Below are 16,286 nucleotides of genomic sequence, written 5' to 3' on the forward strand. Positions count from 1 at the left end.
GACTATGCCAGGCAGCACTCTCGAGCCTCAGTAAAGATCCACATCCAACCTGGTGTTGTTCATCAGACTGATGGCAGCTCTGGCACTGAGAGTGATGTTTCTGAACTTCTTCTCTTCCTGTCACCTATAGAGAGTCAGTGGCAAAAATATGCACACATCCTTAGAATCTTTCTAATGCAAAACTCACGTGGACTTACCTATTTTAGGGGATCATTATGTTTTCTTTGCTTTATAATTTTTCATGTCATTTTTTTTACAAGTTAACACACGTATTTACTGGAAAATAAACAAAGAGGAGAAAAAGTGTTGTATTACAGACTACTATCAAGAGAGTTCTAGCATACAAGTTCTACTTCAGACCAAAAAAAAGTTTACATAGAAATATCTTTCATTGTAGGAAACCTTGCATGATGCACATCAAAATGAAAAAGGGTAAAAAGCTAGCTGTAACTATAATATCATTCTCTCCTATAAAGACAGAAAGAGTTTAGAGATGTTCTCTTTTGGTGAACTTTTTGATTTCTTTATTGCTTTAATACACTCTGAACTCTACAGTCTTTAGTGAAGAAAAAGCACTAATTTATAATTAGAAGCAAAAACATTAATAATTTGGCCCAATTTTTGAAAGGCATTAGGGATCTTCTAATATTTTCTGAGGACTCGTAGGCATGTTATGGTAGGACTACATAAACCAGACTTCCAGTATGGTATTATTCAGATGAAAAGATTACATATTAATTCTCAAAACACTTCATAGTTGAAGTTTTGTAAAAAGAAAAATATGATTAAGAGATTTGTTATCTGTATACTGCATTTCCTGAAAGGCTAGAGAGTGATATTCTTTTTCCTCCCATCATAAGAAATCATTAATATAAAATAGCTTTTTTAAAAAACACATAATTCAATTAGATATCATTCTAAGTTGTTGTGTTCTCTGTTTTTAATCAAGGGGCACCAATACAATAAAGACAAATTACTGATTTCTGAGACTGAATTATCAAGAATCAAACTAAGACTTTCCTTCTACAGAAGTAATATTAACTGTTGGCAATTAATGGCAGAATTATAGGTTCAATTTCTTTTTATACAAAACCTTATTGAATTAATTGAACCATGTGCACTGCGTCATAATGGGAATCATCAATAAACTCTTAGGGAATATTTATTTCATTTCTGCACTGGAGGTTGTTGTAAGAGCTCATGTCATTCAGTTTAGGTACAGCTGCACAGTATTTGGTTGTTTTGCCTGGGTTTGTTAATCTTATGCCAGGGGAAAGAGACTAACATTTTAGTCATCACTAACATTTTATAGCCTGTTTGTACTTCAAATGTTCTATGTCAAAACTAATTTAGTAAGCTAAGTTCAAAGGAAGAAGAAGGTTAGTTCATGCTAGGAACTGAGGTTAACATTAGGAACCTCAGGAGGCTGCATAGGGCTGGTGACAATTGACAGGGGATTCTCAGAACCACTACAATCATCTTACCAGCCCAGACCCCAGAAGAACTGCAGTTCACTCTTCCTCCTTCCTCCAACCCCTGGCAGGAGCCTGAATCTAAGGGCTCGAGTAGGTCTGGCAACTCAGACTGGCAGGTTTCTTTATGGCTTCAGACACCTGAAGAGTTTTTGGCAGCTGTGGGCAGAAACACAGCGTTCTGCCCTGGCAGGAAACAGCCAGCCAGGTAGCTACTGGCAGCTGTGATCCCACCATGTCTATCCCTGCCAGTGGACATCAGTCTCACCAAACCAGCAGTGTGTCTGTACAGCTAATTGGATCCAAGAAGGTCAGCTTAGTTCCTTCTTTTTTCCCCTCAATTTTTAGCTCAACCACAAAAGACAAAAAGTGTTTCACCTTAGTCTCACGTTCACACGTGCTTGTCACCCAGGCTCTGACAACCTCATCTTCCTTCTTCCAGATATCTTCCTCAATGCTTTTCTCTTTCTGCTGATCCCATCCTCTGCAAGCCTACTGAAGGGATTAAATGATGGATTAAATAATAGTGGAACTAAGGCAATGTTTTCACACCGTTACTCTTCTTATTACATGTTTTCTCTCTTTCCCTATTGCCCTTTGACACAAACCAAGGCAGTCAACAGCAAGTGAACATGACCTTTGGAGTATTGAACATGACTTTTGGAGTATCACCAACACAATACCAAAAAGCCTCACGAATGAGGCCCTCCTGTATGTCAGGTTCTTGCTGTAGCACTAGAGACAGGGAAGAACAACATTCATTAGTTTATTAAGTTTTCTGCATCGAGATAAAACACTTCTACACATATCAACAGAGCAGCACAATTGGCCTCTTGTCCTATGAGCTCCCTTTGTCCGTATACCAACAGATAACATAGCCATGTGTCAGTGTGCATTCACTTCTACTGTGATCTTTCTATGTATTGCTTGACACTTTAAAAGTCCTCCTTCCAGTAAAGACTCCCAAAAGCTTGAGCAAGGCTGTATCAATAAGTGATAAAGAAACTTAACTTGGTCCGGTTTCACAGATTCTTGCAATTCTGATTTGATTTACTCTGCAAACACAAAGGAAATAACATGACAGAAGATGACTCCACAGCTTATTTTTACCTGTGTCATAATTTTAACACAGGAAGAACTGACAGAACTGTTGTTTAGCTTGACCTGTCCCAAGTTTAGCTCATCTGGGCTCACTCCAGTTGTTGGATAGGAGTAGCTGTGCTGACTAATGGGGAGTAAGCCTATTGTAATCCTTTTTAAACATCTCTGACTGAGCCATTTGATCCTACTGCTTCCCTGGAAAAGGCGTGATGCCGTAGTAACAGTTCAAACCAGGTTGCTTTGGGGAAAACACTGTAACTTACCAGAATTGAAGGCAATTTTGGCAACAGATTCAGTAAGTGTGACGTGAAAATAGCTGTGAAAGAGCTGAGGTTGTTGAAATGAATGTTCACAGTGACAATAAAAATCAGTTCAAGCCATTTTGTGTAGAAACCTATGATGCTCAGAAATTCTTTCAAAAGATCAGGGCAGTGAATTTGATCCTTGACCATATCCTAGGGAAACACTGTGCCTATTGGTGGCTGACACATTCAACTGTGACCATCATAGCACTGATTCCAGTGTAACATCTGGTCAATCTTTTTAGGAGCAGTACATCTGAATTTGCTACAGATAATGTAACTAAAACAAAAATAATCTGTTGATTTCCTGTAGGAATAGCAAAGCAAAAGTTTTTCTTCGTAAGCAGACAGATCAAATTGCTGGGTTAAAAATTATTTCAACTCTATTCATTTGTTCTGTTGGCCAACCTCTTCCTCCCCATCCAGCCAAGGACTCATTCCAAGCTCTGGATAAATTGTTGGCAGCCATTTTCATGACATGGTTGGCTTGAAAAGGCACGGGAGGAATTCCAGCACTGAGAATTCAGCTGCAGGTGGAGGAGCACAATCTGGCATATGCAATGGCTGTCATCTCCGCACACTGGCATTTGCAATCTATTTTTCTGGCTCACAAAAAGTTGTGTGATCGTAAGCACTTAGTGTAACACTCAATTACTGCTTACAAGCAACTCCATCACTGCATGCACAGCAATATGACTGGAGCTGTTGGCCTGTCTTTGAAGCAAATCCTTAGGAGTGGTAAGCCCTTAATCAATTCATATTTTGTTCAGTTGGTGTCAGCATTCCTCTGGAGAAAGAAAAAGGTGCTTCAATTCCATCTCTTAATGAATTGCTCCAAAACCACAAAAAGGTGCATAGCTCATAATCAGCAACAGCCTCTTTTCATTGTAATGGATGAATGTCGAGTTGGACAGTAGTTGCTTGATATTTTTGAATGTCTCTGTATGGTGGTAAAGACTTCTCTAAGGGTCTTCCTTGCTAACAGTCAGTAAGGCATTTTATTGATTTCTGACTTTTATAAAATAAAATTTTTGCCGTAGTGATTAGAGCAATAGAGGGGAAGATTCCCTTCCCTCAACCTGCTTCCACTCTCACCAATACAACCCAGTATGTGTTTAATCTTCTTTTTTTGCAAGAGCACACTGCTGATTCCTGTCCAGTTTGTTGTCCACTAGGACCCACAGGTCTCTTTTTTTTTTCAAAGTTGCATTGGCCTCCAACCTGTAGAGCTGCATGGAGTTTTTCTATCTAGATGAACTCAACATCTTTAAATCCATATAATCCTTGTTTCTCGTGTCCTTCACCGTGATGTTAAGCTCCTAATATTGTGGTATGTTGGCAGATGAAGATCATATTACAGTTTTCAAAGGCAGCATTCATATTTCTTCAGCCTGACTCATCTTAATACATATTCAGGCTGATTCAGTGGTTAGGTCCTTTTTACTGCAAACATAAACATCAGAGAATTGATTTAGCAAAGAGATGACACTGAAATGCTTTGTCTTGATCTTAGCCTCAAAGCACTTCAGTTAAAATGCTTAGCAACAAAGTACATCTCAGCAATAAAGGGAATGACGTTCCCTAATTTTCATTTGAGAAACTGAAATCTCTGAACAATGAAAAATGGTGTAGGCAATAAAGGAGCCTTCAGCAAGATTATGATTTTGCTCTTAAGCACAGCAGGCCCACAGTGGCAGTATAATGGCAAATACTTGGCTTAACAGCTATTTTTTGTAGGGGATTGCCTGTCTTGTTAGCTCCAAGATAACACAATGTCCTCGTGATTAAGATTCCCACAACACTGTTTGACTTAAGGCACACTCCTCAGCATGTCCCCATCAATGCTATATCAAATTCTAGGTGAACTGCCACTCAGATCCCTCACAAAGGCTTTCTCCCAGAAACCTCTCAGCTGTACTGAAGGTGGGGATTTATGCCTAGAGCTCATGCACACACTTCCCATGACCCGGAAACCGGGTATTGAGTGTTTGCAGCAAAGGAGCCTGCCTTACCATCAGCAGTATGATCAATGGCACAGAGACAGGGTCCTCCTGGAACACCACAACTGCTGCTGCCCTGCAAACAGAGAGTGGGAGGATCTGGGTCTGCTCTGCTCTCTCTGCAGATGGAGGTACAGCACCCTGGGGGCACAGTGCTGCCTCCCCAGCCAGTCCACCTGGCACGCAGGCAGATTCCTGTGCCCCCTGAAGGCTCTCCAAGCCTTTGGTTCCTCTTTATTCAGGCAACAAACTAGCTCTGTGCTTCTCACAGGAACAGCAGAACTTCTGTTTCATGCCTATCTCTCTGCAGTGAGAGCCAACACAAATAACTGACTGTTCTGCAAAGCAGAAAATGTTTGCAGAAGGGTGAAAGGCTACATTGGATCAAACCTTGGTGGCATTGGGTTTGTAGCTGCTCACCAAGGAAGCCCGGAAAACCAGCTGATGAAGGAGCTGGTGGCACATTTAGGGCCATAAAGCCTAGAAAACAAAGACACTTACTATAAGAAGATGTAAACTAGAAATCAGCTTTCCTGTTGAAGGTTTCTCAAAATGGTAGACCATGGTGAGGAAATAATTTGCCAGATTGCTTCCCATCATCTCTAGCAGTAGGATTGTAGGAAATCATCTGTGGGGCCTTGTCCTTGATCAGTCCCTAAATGTTAATGGAATAGCAACAGAAGAAGGCTTTAGTGTAGAAAAAGAAATACTTGGGCTTACGTCTAGACAAATAGAAATACCTCAGAGTTTTTGTTTATTTTTTTTCTTGAATTTTAGAGGATTAAGAAAGGTTGTTTTCATGTCATTTTGGAAATAGCAGACCTTATCTGATCTTATCTGGACTGCTGGCAATTGACCATAATACTTGTTGTGCTTAATGTGTAACCTAAGAACTTAGAAAGGGACATAAGTGTTTGGAAACTAATGCTAACCTATTAGTGAGGTAAAATTGAGTTAAAAGTGAACAATTTTTAAGTCTTACTAGCACCTCAGTCCTTTAAAAGTCTTTCCAATTAAAAGAACTTCAATTGCAGTATGAAATAAAATGCATGGGAATTTGCTTCTACAATGAGAAAAGTAATTTTTAACTTTTGAAAGAAAATACCAATACCAAATAGAAATGATGCAGCAAAGAAATTATGTCATCTCTTGTGGGAAGAGAAATTCAAGAGAAGACCTTCGGTATAATTTAGAACAATGATTAAAATATGTCAAAGAAATGGAACATGAGAGATATCACAGTGCTTTTTGCTGCTATACACCCTGCTCTGACAAAAAAGTGCCACATAAAAATTGCAAGAACTAATTCCTTACTGCTAAAGAGTTACCATCTTTATAGCAACCAAAATTTTATTTCACCTGATTGCCATGCACTATGACCTTAGTTCTTTCATTCCAATCTCTCTCCATTAGTGATAATCATCTCCCCTCCCATGAAAAATGGACCCTGTCTTCTCAGGATCACAAAGCAGAGGCCAAAGGATAGGTAGGAGTCAGAGGACAAAGCAAACCCCATGCTCTTTGCCCCAGGCTGGGTCATATATTTTTTGATTCCTTGTGATTTATACTGCTCAAATACCTCATCAATATATAAGAAATAAAAACAAGAGAGGAGTTACAATAGGCCAAAACCAGAACTCCAAGTACAAATTCCTGCAGATTATTCAGACTCCAACCCCCGCATCATAAACCAGATACATGGGTTTGGCCCTGGCCCCTGTGCAAACAATGCAGAGGCCCCTCTTCCAGTGAGGTTCAGCTGTTGCCAAAATCTTGAAGGAACAGTCTGTCACTTTTCTGAGACCAAGATGAGTGATGAAACTTTCACAAGGGAGCAGCTGACCCACATTGCTCAAGAGGAGCACTGTCCCAGAAGATGAGCATAAGAACAGGACTCCATTTAGGATGAGAAATTTCATCAAGATGTTTGCCAAGTGCTTTGACTCACACGAATCAGAATCTGTCCCTGGCCCCGACTTGGCCATCAAACCCACATTTTGACATATGTCTAATTCAGACCTCAGTGCTGCCCACTGGGTTTACCTTTACACAACACATTCATCGTTTCTGGTGAAACTATGGGAATATAAGCTGTGTTATTTCTTTCCCTTGTACATAAGGTAACAAAGAAAGGAGGATGGGAAGAAGAGTCAGAAATGTTTTCTGGCTATAAATAGAATTCCTTAATTGCTTAGCCTGCTTCAATTAGTCCATTGCACAATTACAGTTGTCAGTTCTTCACTCCAAAGAATCCTTCTGAACTGCTAATCCAGAACTATGATTTAAACAACGCAGCATTAAGAATTTCCGTGTGCAGCAAAACACAGCCAATTATAATCAACACTGGCAAATTCTAATTTGACATTAGACATAATTAACTACATGAGAAATTACCCCGATAATAATATTCGACAGGAAGAATGGCAACTTCAGTAACTCATGCTCACTATTAGGTGTAGTCACAAAGTTCCTGTTGGCTCAATGATTAAGAACCTTGCACAGAGGCCAAAGGCCCAGCACCCAGATCCCAGAGGCCTTTGATTTTTGGGTAGCCCAGATATCTGTGGTACTTAGTTTTTGGAAGTGAAAGACTTCTTCTATCATCTCCCACTGCCATAGAGTATAAGAGGTTCCAGAAGCAGGAGCTGAATCCTAGCAGCAGACTGAAAAGAGCTTATGGCAGAAAATAGACCTTTCATTATGGACTCCTAAGCATCTGATACAGGAGAGAAAGATTAATTCAAGTGTGCTCTTGAAGTTTTGGCAGTCTTTCAGCTTAACATCAGGAACTGAATTTTCTCATCAGTTTTGAAAATTCTTGTCCAATTTTACGTCCATCTTCTGTCTTGCTTTACTTCTGACAGAAGGGTTTAATCTTGGGTCTCTCTGCCTGAGGATATGGTCACTCAAAGGTATCTTGTTAGAGCAGCTTAATGAATGACAGCTTCTCAGCCTAGTCTGGTAAACCTTGAAATGGATTTTGTGGAGCAAATAGTCTCTTCTGTATCCAAGTCTTCTCTCTGTTGCAATCTTAGCTATCCTTGCTATACCAACAGTGGCTCAGAGGTCTTATTTTATTTGAAAAATGTAACATGAAATAGGAACTGTTCTATCAGCTTGCTAAGCTTTGAAAACCTAGCTAACCCAAATCAAAGCTAATGGATATTTTTGCAGTTTTTGGGTTAGCCTGGGCAAAACCAGAACAAAATGAAGAATTACATTAGACCAGGCAACAAAGAGGGAAGGAGAAGGGATGCAAGTGGCAGTACTGAAACCTGATATGCCAAATTTCGCAATCATGATTGCTTCAAAGAGTTGAGTGTGACAGAGAAAATCAGCCCCATGTGGGAAGTCTGGTGACAGTGACTCTCAGTGACACAGAGAAAACATTGTGACATAAAATACACTGTAGTTCTTGGCATCCTCCACTTTTGTATAGCTTTGGTAATAGTATTTCTTCACACTTGTATTCTGTAGCTTGAAGAAACATTATCAGAAACCTTCAGGATGAAATCTTGGCCCCAAAAAGGGGTGAAATCCTTAGCCATTCTGCTTAAGAGAGCCAGAGTTCATATTTATAATCTTCTCATTTTCTGTTATCGTGCATTCTTTTTCAAACTTTCCTTTTTCCCTTTAGAAAGTGCTCTTAGGATAACAAAGCAAACATCCAGTGGATATAGAAACCTGACAAGGAGCAAGCCTCTTGCTCTAAAAGCAATCCAGACCACTAAATTTTTCATTAATTAGTATTTCTCAGAAAGTTACTGATTAGCCGCCCAGTTGTTTCCAAAACTTTAGTCTGAAACAGCCCAATAACTACAAAAACAAGTTTTCACATTTTTAAAAGCTAATGGCTCACAGCTTTTAGCTTTTGCATAGGCCAAAATGACCAGAAATAAACTGGACAAAAAAAATGAGCAAGGAAAGCAAAGACAAGTTGCACAAGGAACCACTTCGGAAACCACAAATGAGAAAAAATAAAATAAAAATTAAGTGCCCATCACTTCTTGATGAAGGACTGGTTTTTACTGGCAGTACTAATTCTTCTAAGGTTAAAATACTGGTAGATAGTATCATACATATATGTGCTTATGATATCTTCAGTGTTGCTCCTGGAGATAAATATAATCTATGATCCAAAAAGCATTTTGGACTGAGCATAATTCACTGGTAAGCAAACTTGCATCCTGTAAGAACAAATGTAGTAAAACAAAACAGTGACAGAAACTGTAAAAAGAACATGTGACATCATATTACCCCTATAAAATGAAGTCTCTACGTTAATTTTACTCACAATACTATTATTTGACATCAGGGCTAAGGAAAAAATGCATCATGAACACACTCATTTTTTGGTCCACACATAAGGCCTATTTTTCTGACCTTGCCTTCATTAATAAATACACAGCAACATGCATATTTAAAATAACAAATTAACAGGACACTTCACTGCACACACTTACATCCCTGGGGAGAAGATGAGAGTACAAACAACATGTGACAGATGTTAATCACATAGCTTAATGCACTATTGGAAGTGGGTCAGCAATAGCAATGAAGAGCACCCCATTGGAACAATAAAAGGATGGAATAGAATTAGAATAAATTATAAACACCTATAATACAACTGAAATGTGAATAATGAATTTGGGGTTTTTTGTTATATGAGAAAGTTAGTTTTGAGCATGGGTTTTTGGTGGAAGATATCCTCTCTTATCTTAACAGCTGGTGTCAAAATAAATATTTAACTTTGCAGATGACAACTAGACCTATTACACATGGAGATGTGGTTAAAATCAATTGGAGAGGGAAAGCAAATAAGAGATTAATTGATTTTCTTAATTGCATTTTTCAAACAAACGGTCATTTTCATAAAGACACAGACCAAAGCCAGGCAGTATCTTTTCACAGGATAAGGAAGACCTTAACAAAGACACATCTAACTTTCTGCGATGACAATTTACACTTAGTTTACCTCTCACTGAATCAGGATTCGAGGCAGGAGTTCGTTCTTTCTCGCTACAAAAAGCCTCATAAGCCACACTAAAACCCTTTGCTGAGGTATCAGCAACATTGGATGGTAGGGAAGATTAGAAGGATGATATTTTTATGTCAAGTAATTTTGGTCAAAGTAGAATTCTAGGCAGGACATTTTATGCTTGCTAATCTCATCTCCACCATGGCAGCTACATCTTTTCAGATAACTATGACTTTTGCTCCATCGATTCGCTAGAATTTTAATTTCAGTTAGCAGTCCTGTTTTATGAACACATTTTGTGCTGCCTTTTTGCACTGAAGATAAAGTTCAAGATGCTTGTAAAGGAATGGATTATGTATTTTCTTTTATCTATTTGCATTGCCTCTTAAATATGAGTTCACTGAGCAAGAACTACTTCAATGTATTAAACTAATGCCTAGAATAACATGACTATGATTTTGACTGGGTCCTCAGACAATTGTAACAGAAATAAGAAACAACCATAATAAGTACTTTGGAAGAGCTCTCCCTTTTGTAATCAGTCCTAAAGGGAAAGGACTGTGCAATTAGAAAGACATTTTATCCTACAATTCTATAGAATGGAAAAAAAAATGTAATATTGACACATACATTGGCCTCCTAAACCACTTTTGATGACTGCAATTTTTCACATTGTGTGCAGCAATAACACTGCAAGATAGAATTAAGTAAATTCATGTGAAATTTGAAAAAAAAAAATTACAGTAGTTCCAAAGTTCTTTAAATAAATAGCCAAAAAAACCTTAAATCACAATAACCATGTGTAATTGCAATATGACAGTAAAAAAAAGCAATCTAAACATCTCAGTTCAATAATAAAGTACCAAAAAAGTGCATAACTCAGGAAATTAGGACTGCATTTCTGCATTTTAGAAGTTCTTTTATTTGCACTATTAATCAACTGGAGACTTAAAAACAAATGGTATAGTGTGTCCTTAATTTGTATGTATACAAACCTCTGTGATTTAAGCACAAGATAAAGGACGTAGATGATAGTAGAGCTTATGCTACTGCTGATTCCTTTTTTAGTGAAAAAATACAACTATTTGCAATCACATGCCTAAATCCTTTTTCCCACAGTAATTTCTGCAGCAATAGGCCATGTGCTTTTGTTTTTCTCCATGCACTTAAAGTACTATAATTTAGGAACAGCCTGACACTCATATTGAAAACATCAGTAACACAAAATTGAGAGGATCAATGCTCCATAGAATAATATAAGGCCAAGGGACCTATGGAGGCCATCTGGCCCAACATTCTGCTCCAAACACAGTTGATGTCACTGTTTAAACTGCTCCAGTTTTTCCAATGCCTCTTTTACAAGTATGAGTTCTAAGTAGGACATGGTGCCTTAGACATAGGTGCACAAGATCCAAGCTGAGGGCTGTAAGTACTTCCCAACATAATATCCAAGCAATTTTCTTAAGAAGACTTTTAATCTGAAGACATTTACACTGTGGCTTAATTTTGCACAAGGCTAAAATGCATTTAAAACAAGGCTGTCCACAAGTGTCGATTCAGCCTTGCCTGAAAATACTTTCAAAATACGTCCATCAGGGCATCTGGGTACAGCTCCCTGCCTTCCCACAGGAGAAGGTCTCCAAAGGGATGAGACAACTCAGGGATTTTATCACAGAATTGTTTGCACAATTCAACCTTCTTAGTCTATGGGGTGCAATGCTGCAAAGTCTCAGACCATGTGGAAGGCAGACCAGGCACTCACTGATCGGAGGAGATGAAGAACCAAAAAAGCAGGCGCCCTCCCACAGGCACTTCAGGGCAGCAGCTGCTTCCCTCTGCCATATTGGAATTGCCAGGTCTCCAAAAGCAGGGAATATGGTAAGCAATGAACAGGAAACAGCACTGCTTGTGGTGGCTAAGTGGCAAGTGAGCCTGTGTTTTGCTGGAACGGGTTTGCAAGATTAAGCAACGAAAGAAGGCCAGGGGGGTGGGGTGTGGAAGGCAAAAAAAGTACTGGTTCATCTTGTAAAACTACGGGTTGTTTCAGACAACCTTTTACTACCAGGGCAGCTGCTGGTCTTCCCCAGTGTAAACATGGTGAGGCTGATTTCAGTTTTAAGCCTGAACAGAGCTAAATGTGGTGGGATTTCCCACACAGGCTACCATGGGGACACCAAAGGGGTTGTGCCATGAAGGCCCTTGCTCTGCTAGAAGAGCTCCTGCAGGAGGGTGACCTATCCAAAAAAGCCCCAGTTTGTTTGTTATACATCTCTTAAGTATCAAAATAAAGCATTTAAGGATGCCTTGTACATTCAGTACTTTATGTTTCATGGCTTAGAATCATAACCACTTTGACTAAATGCATTATAACAGATAGGGAAAATGAAGAAAATTCCATTTTGAAACTGAGTCCCTGAGCTCTCCTGCCATGATATGGTTAAATATTCACTACATAGCTGTTTATATCATTTAAATCTTTGGTGTATTTTATTTTGTATCAAAGTTTTGGAGTACATTGAAACTACTCATATTAGTCTTGGTAACTCTTGAGAAAAATGTCAAAACAAAATGTGCTGGAATTCAAGAGGGATTATAAATACACAGAGGGATAAGATAGGAACTAGCTTAAGCTTTAACTATCATATGTCAAAAGTTATTTTCTAGTGGGTTTGAAGTATGCTACTTCTCCATGTTTTTTAGTCCAGGATCGAGATTAGGAAAGTGTTAGAGCACAGGAACAGCTCAGGTTGTTTAATTGTAGTGCTCTACAGGGTCTATAAAGGGAGAGAATGCATCCACTAGCAAAAAGCCTGAATCCAAAACCTCAGATGCTAACAGGTCAAATTCTGGAGGGCAGGTATGAAATTTAAAACAAAAATTTTTTATCCAAGCATAGCACTGACACTGTGAACTTCAAGGAGAAGGATTTTGAATGTTTCTGGTGCCAAGTCCCTTGTCTGCCAGTATCAGTGGATGCAAGCTGTCCAGTGTCAATCTTAGAAGTGGTGGGTTATTAAATTACTACAGTTCAAAACTTCGAATTTTATTTCTCTCTCTTGAGGTTGTGTCAGAAGGTGCTTAGGATGTTTGGGCTGGCACTCACTTTTTCTGCTTGTATTCACACACCTGTGTGTGAATTCACCTGTGTGAATACTAGACAGAACACAGCTCCATGCAAACTTTCCTGAATAAAACTCCCTGAAAAGATTGGCTCCAACACTTCGAGTTAGTGTTGTGAGAGAGGCTGAACCATGTCTGTCCTGCAATAAAGCACATTCTCATTACTTTAAAAGGGTAACCTCATAAATCGCTTTCTTTAAAAAGACATCCAAAAGAAAACCCCCATGGGAGGCTAATTGTGATTATAAACACACTAGATGAGCAATTTGGGAGAAGGAGATCTAACAGAGAGAGAAACATTCCAAGAGATGGTAATAGCCTCAGTTCCCACCTAAACTAATTGCGCAAAAAGAATCTTACAAGAAGAAATAACTTCAATTGCTATTTCACTCAGTGCTAGAGAAGCAATTTAGGGTGAAATCATGTGGTTCCAGAAGACAATGAATATTCTTACTGATTCAAATATTTCAATTTATAAAGATATCATCCTCTATCTTTTTGATTCTGGCATTCTTATGAGTGGTGTCAGTAGAGCTCTTCAGTAAGTGGTTCCTGTCAACAGTCTCAAGCAGTTCAAGAAAAAATGCTCAGAAATAACATTAGAGGTTGGAGAGAGAATCATGACTGTGAGATGTCAACACGGAAATAAGCTAGAAAACAACCTCAAAACAGCATGTCTGAGGTGACAGCAGGGGACTTATTCATAGGTCTTGACTCTCTGTTTGCAACAAGAAATCATGGTGAGAGGGAATTGATAAAGTAGGGAGCAAACTGAGCTGGGAATTGTGAACTTGGTTGTGAAAACATATAGTGGTTATGCTTGAGCAAATTGAAATCTCTTCTGTTCTCAAAACAGCAAAACTTTTGGAAACAGTGCAAATATGTTATTATTGAACTTGCCAATTCATAAGAACCCGTGTGAACCAGTTACTCATTTTACATATCAACAGGCAATAATTCTACCACATCTCAAGTATTTCCTTTTTGCCTCCAAGTATCATGCAAATTTACCTACTACCTAATAATGAACACTCTCTGAGTTATCTTTGTTAGGTGCTGTGAGCAATTCTCCAACCATTCTCTGATCATATTCTTTCTTATTATATATGAAAATACTTGTTCTTAAGAATTATTGTCCAATTCCCACTCAAAAAAGAAAAGATAAAGAGAATTGTCTGCAGCTCAGGTAGATAGAACTGCTTTTGCTTTAAACAAACTATTTCCAGTTTTGAAAGTATAAATGCTTAGTAGAAAAGAATCATGAGTAGTGCCCATACATTAATGGTTACCCAGAGTTTCCAAAAGGAGGAACCATTAAATAAAAATAATACACTTTATAAATATGCTTTCAAGTTAAAAGAAAAAAAATATCAAAATACATGGCTGGAGTACTATGACATTGATGAATGCAATACAAACTTACCTAGACAGTCTAAATGAAGGCACTAGTCCAGGTTTACAAAAGCCATCTGAGTTGGCCATCTAACAGGATTTTGGAAAGAAAGATGTAAGCACAGGAATTCTCCACCATTCTGTCTGCTTGCCTAACATTAAATAAACAAGAGATCACCTGTATTCTAAGGTTGTCTAGTTTCCAGTGCCATACAATGAAACTTCCACAAGTTTTCTTCATAAATCAAAACAGAATGGAAATACAGAGAAGCATTTAGGGAAAGCAGACAATTGTATCCCATCAGACTTAGGATTGGTACCAACCCTACTATTTTGATCTGTTTTCTCCAAAAAGATAATTATTTTTTCTCTTTCCTCCACTGTATGTTCTGAGAACAAAAGCTCCTCTACAGAATCCAAAGTAAATCACAATATATCACTTACTAGCTGTAAAATCTGCTTAGGAGTCCAAATTCTCCTAACCTCTCTTATATGTCAACACCCAGTGGCTTCTGTAGGACTGCTAATGCAACTGCAAACTGAATATGCTCTGAAGCCACAGCACACTTTTAGTTCTACATAAGATTATTTCTTGAGCAGTTTTCTGTACCTGTAGGTATTCTTTACTTACTCACGTTGTGTGTTAATTCATGCAAACCCTTAGTTCAAGTCACTGAGTCAAATTCTGCAGGGGAAATTAAAGGCTACCAGCACTAGTCTGCAAAGATACACAGTGTACTCACAAAAGAAGCCATTCAAAAGAGGATCTCAAGTTTGCGTGGTCTTATCTCCATCTAACTCACCATATGTTCTTTCCAGGAAGGAAACAGTAATGCCATGCCCTGAAACGACACAGTGGTGAAACATCTGTAAGTTCCTGAAAATCCTGAAAAGATCATTCCCTGCCAAAGGATGTGTGGAACCAGTTGGAGAGCATGGACTTGCCTGTGATACCTTGAGATTCTTCTTGAATCCTGACCTGCTGAGTAAAGTCCTTACTGAGTTTCCATATCTGAGTCCAACTTTTGCTCAGTTGGAAATTAGCCTCATTTTACTGTTTTCCAAAAGCTGCTGGATCCAGACCTGGGCTTTTTAAAAAGCAGAAGAATTCCTACTGGAACATACAGAAAGCTTATCAGAGAAAATAATGCTTAATTTGGCTTTACACTTTTAATTAACTCAATAAGGAAAAATTATACTATACCAGTTCAAACTGTACTGTTTGGCCAGCACTGCTGCTGAACTCTTATCTTTTCTTCTGTGGGGACTGACCATCTCCATGGAGAAACTGTATGACAGAGATAAGAATCATATAACTAAAAGGCAAGTGTCTAGACTTTGGACCCAATTTGTTTTATTTTAATGTAGTTATTGCACAATTGCTTGCAAGCATCTTTTCAGTTCTCACAGCTCAAAGATTTATATCAGCCTAGTTAGCTAACATTCACAGGATACATAATGCTCATAAAAACTGATAATGATAAGAACAAAAAAAAAAAATTCTGGGAGGTAAAGATGATTTTGCAGACACTGTCTGATACTATTGATTAATATCTCTGTGTTGATACACTAATATTCAAGAAATATGCAAATTTTGCACAATCAGGAAATGCCAGGTTTATTTTTAAAGCAATAATAGCTTCTAAGGGGATCCAAAGCTCTTATGTCTCACAGCTCTCGAGTGAGTTCAATTACATGAATCCCAAGTGGAGAGCAGTATAGCCTAGTGATGCTGAGCACAGTGTACTTCCTCTCCTTTTCAGATACAAGATATTTGCTGCCCTTTATCCTCTCTACCTGCTGATATGAAAAGCCCTGGCTGCTTTTCTGTTCATGAAGCACTGACTCTTCCTTCGGATACTAGACATGGAGCCTGTGCACCTTGGACTCTCTTGGAAGAGTTGGATATCTGAGGCTTTTT

At 38.6% G+C, this 16,286-nt stretch overlaps 1 long non-coding RNA gene across 1 annotated transcript; it reads right to left on the reverse strand.

Annotated features, from left to right (window-relative positions):
* Positions 1-3,969: 3,969 nt before the first annotated feature.
* LOC116787186 lies at positions 3,970-15,204 on the reverse strand. Its single transcript, XR_004357208.1, has 4 exons — positions 15,109-15,204; positions 14,397-14,517; positions 5,296-5,355; positions 3,970-4,318 (listed from the first exon to the last, which is right to left on the reverse strand). It is a non-coding gene; the product is annotated as an uncharacterized LOC116787186 (long non-coding RNA).
* Positions 15,205-16,286: the final 1,082 nt, after the last annotated feature.

Source organism: Chiroxiphia lanceolata, chromosome 5 (assembly GCF_009829145.1).
Source record: "Chiroxiphia lanceolata isolate bChiLan1 chromosome 5, bChiLan1.pri, whole genome shotgun sequence".
NCBI classification, from domain to species: Eukaryota; Metazoa; Chordata; class Aves; order Passeriformes; family Pipridae; genus Chiroxiphia; species Chiroxiphia lanceolata.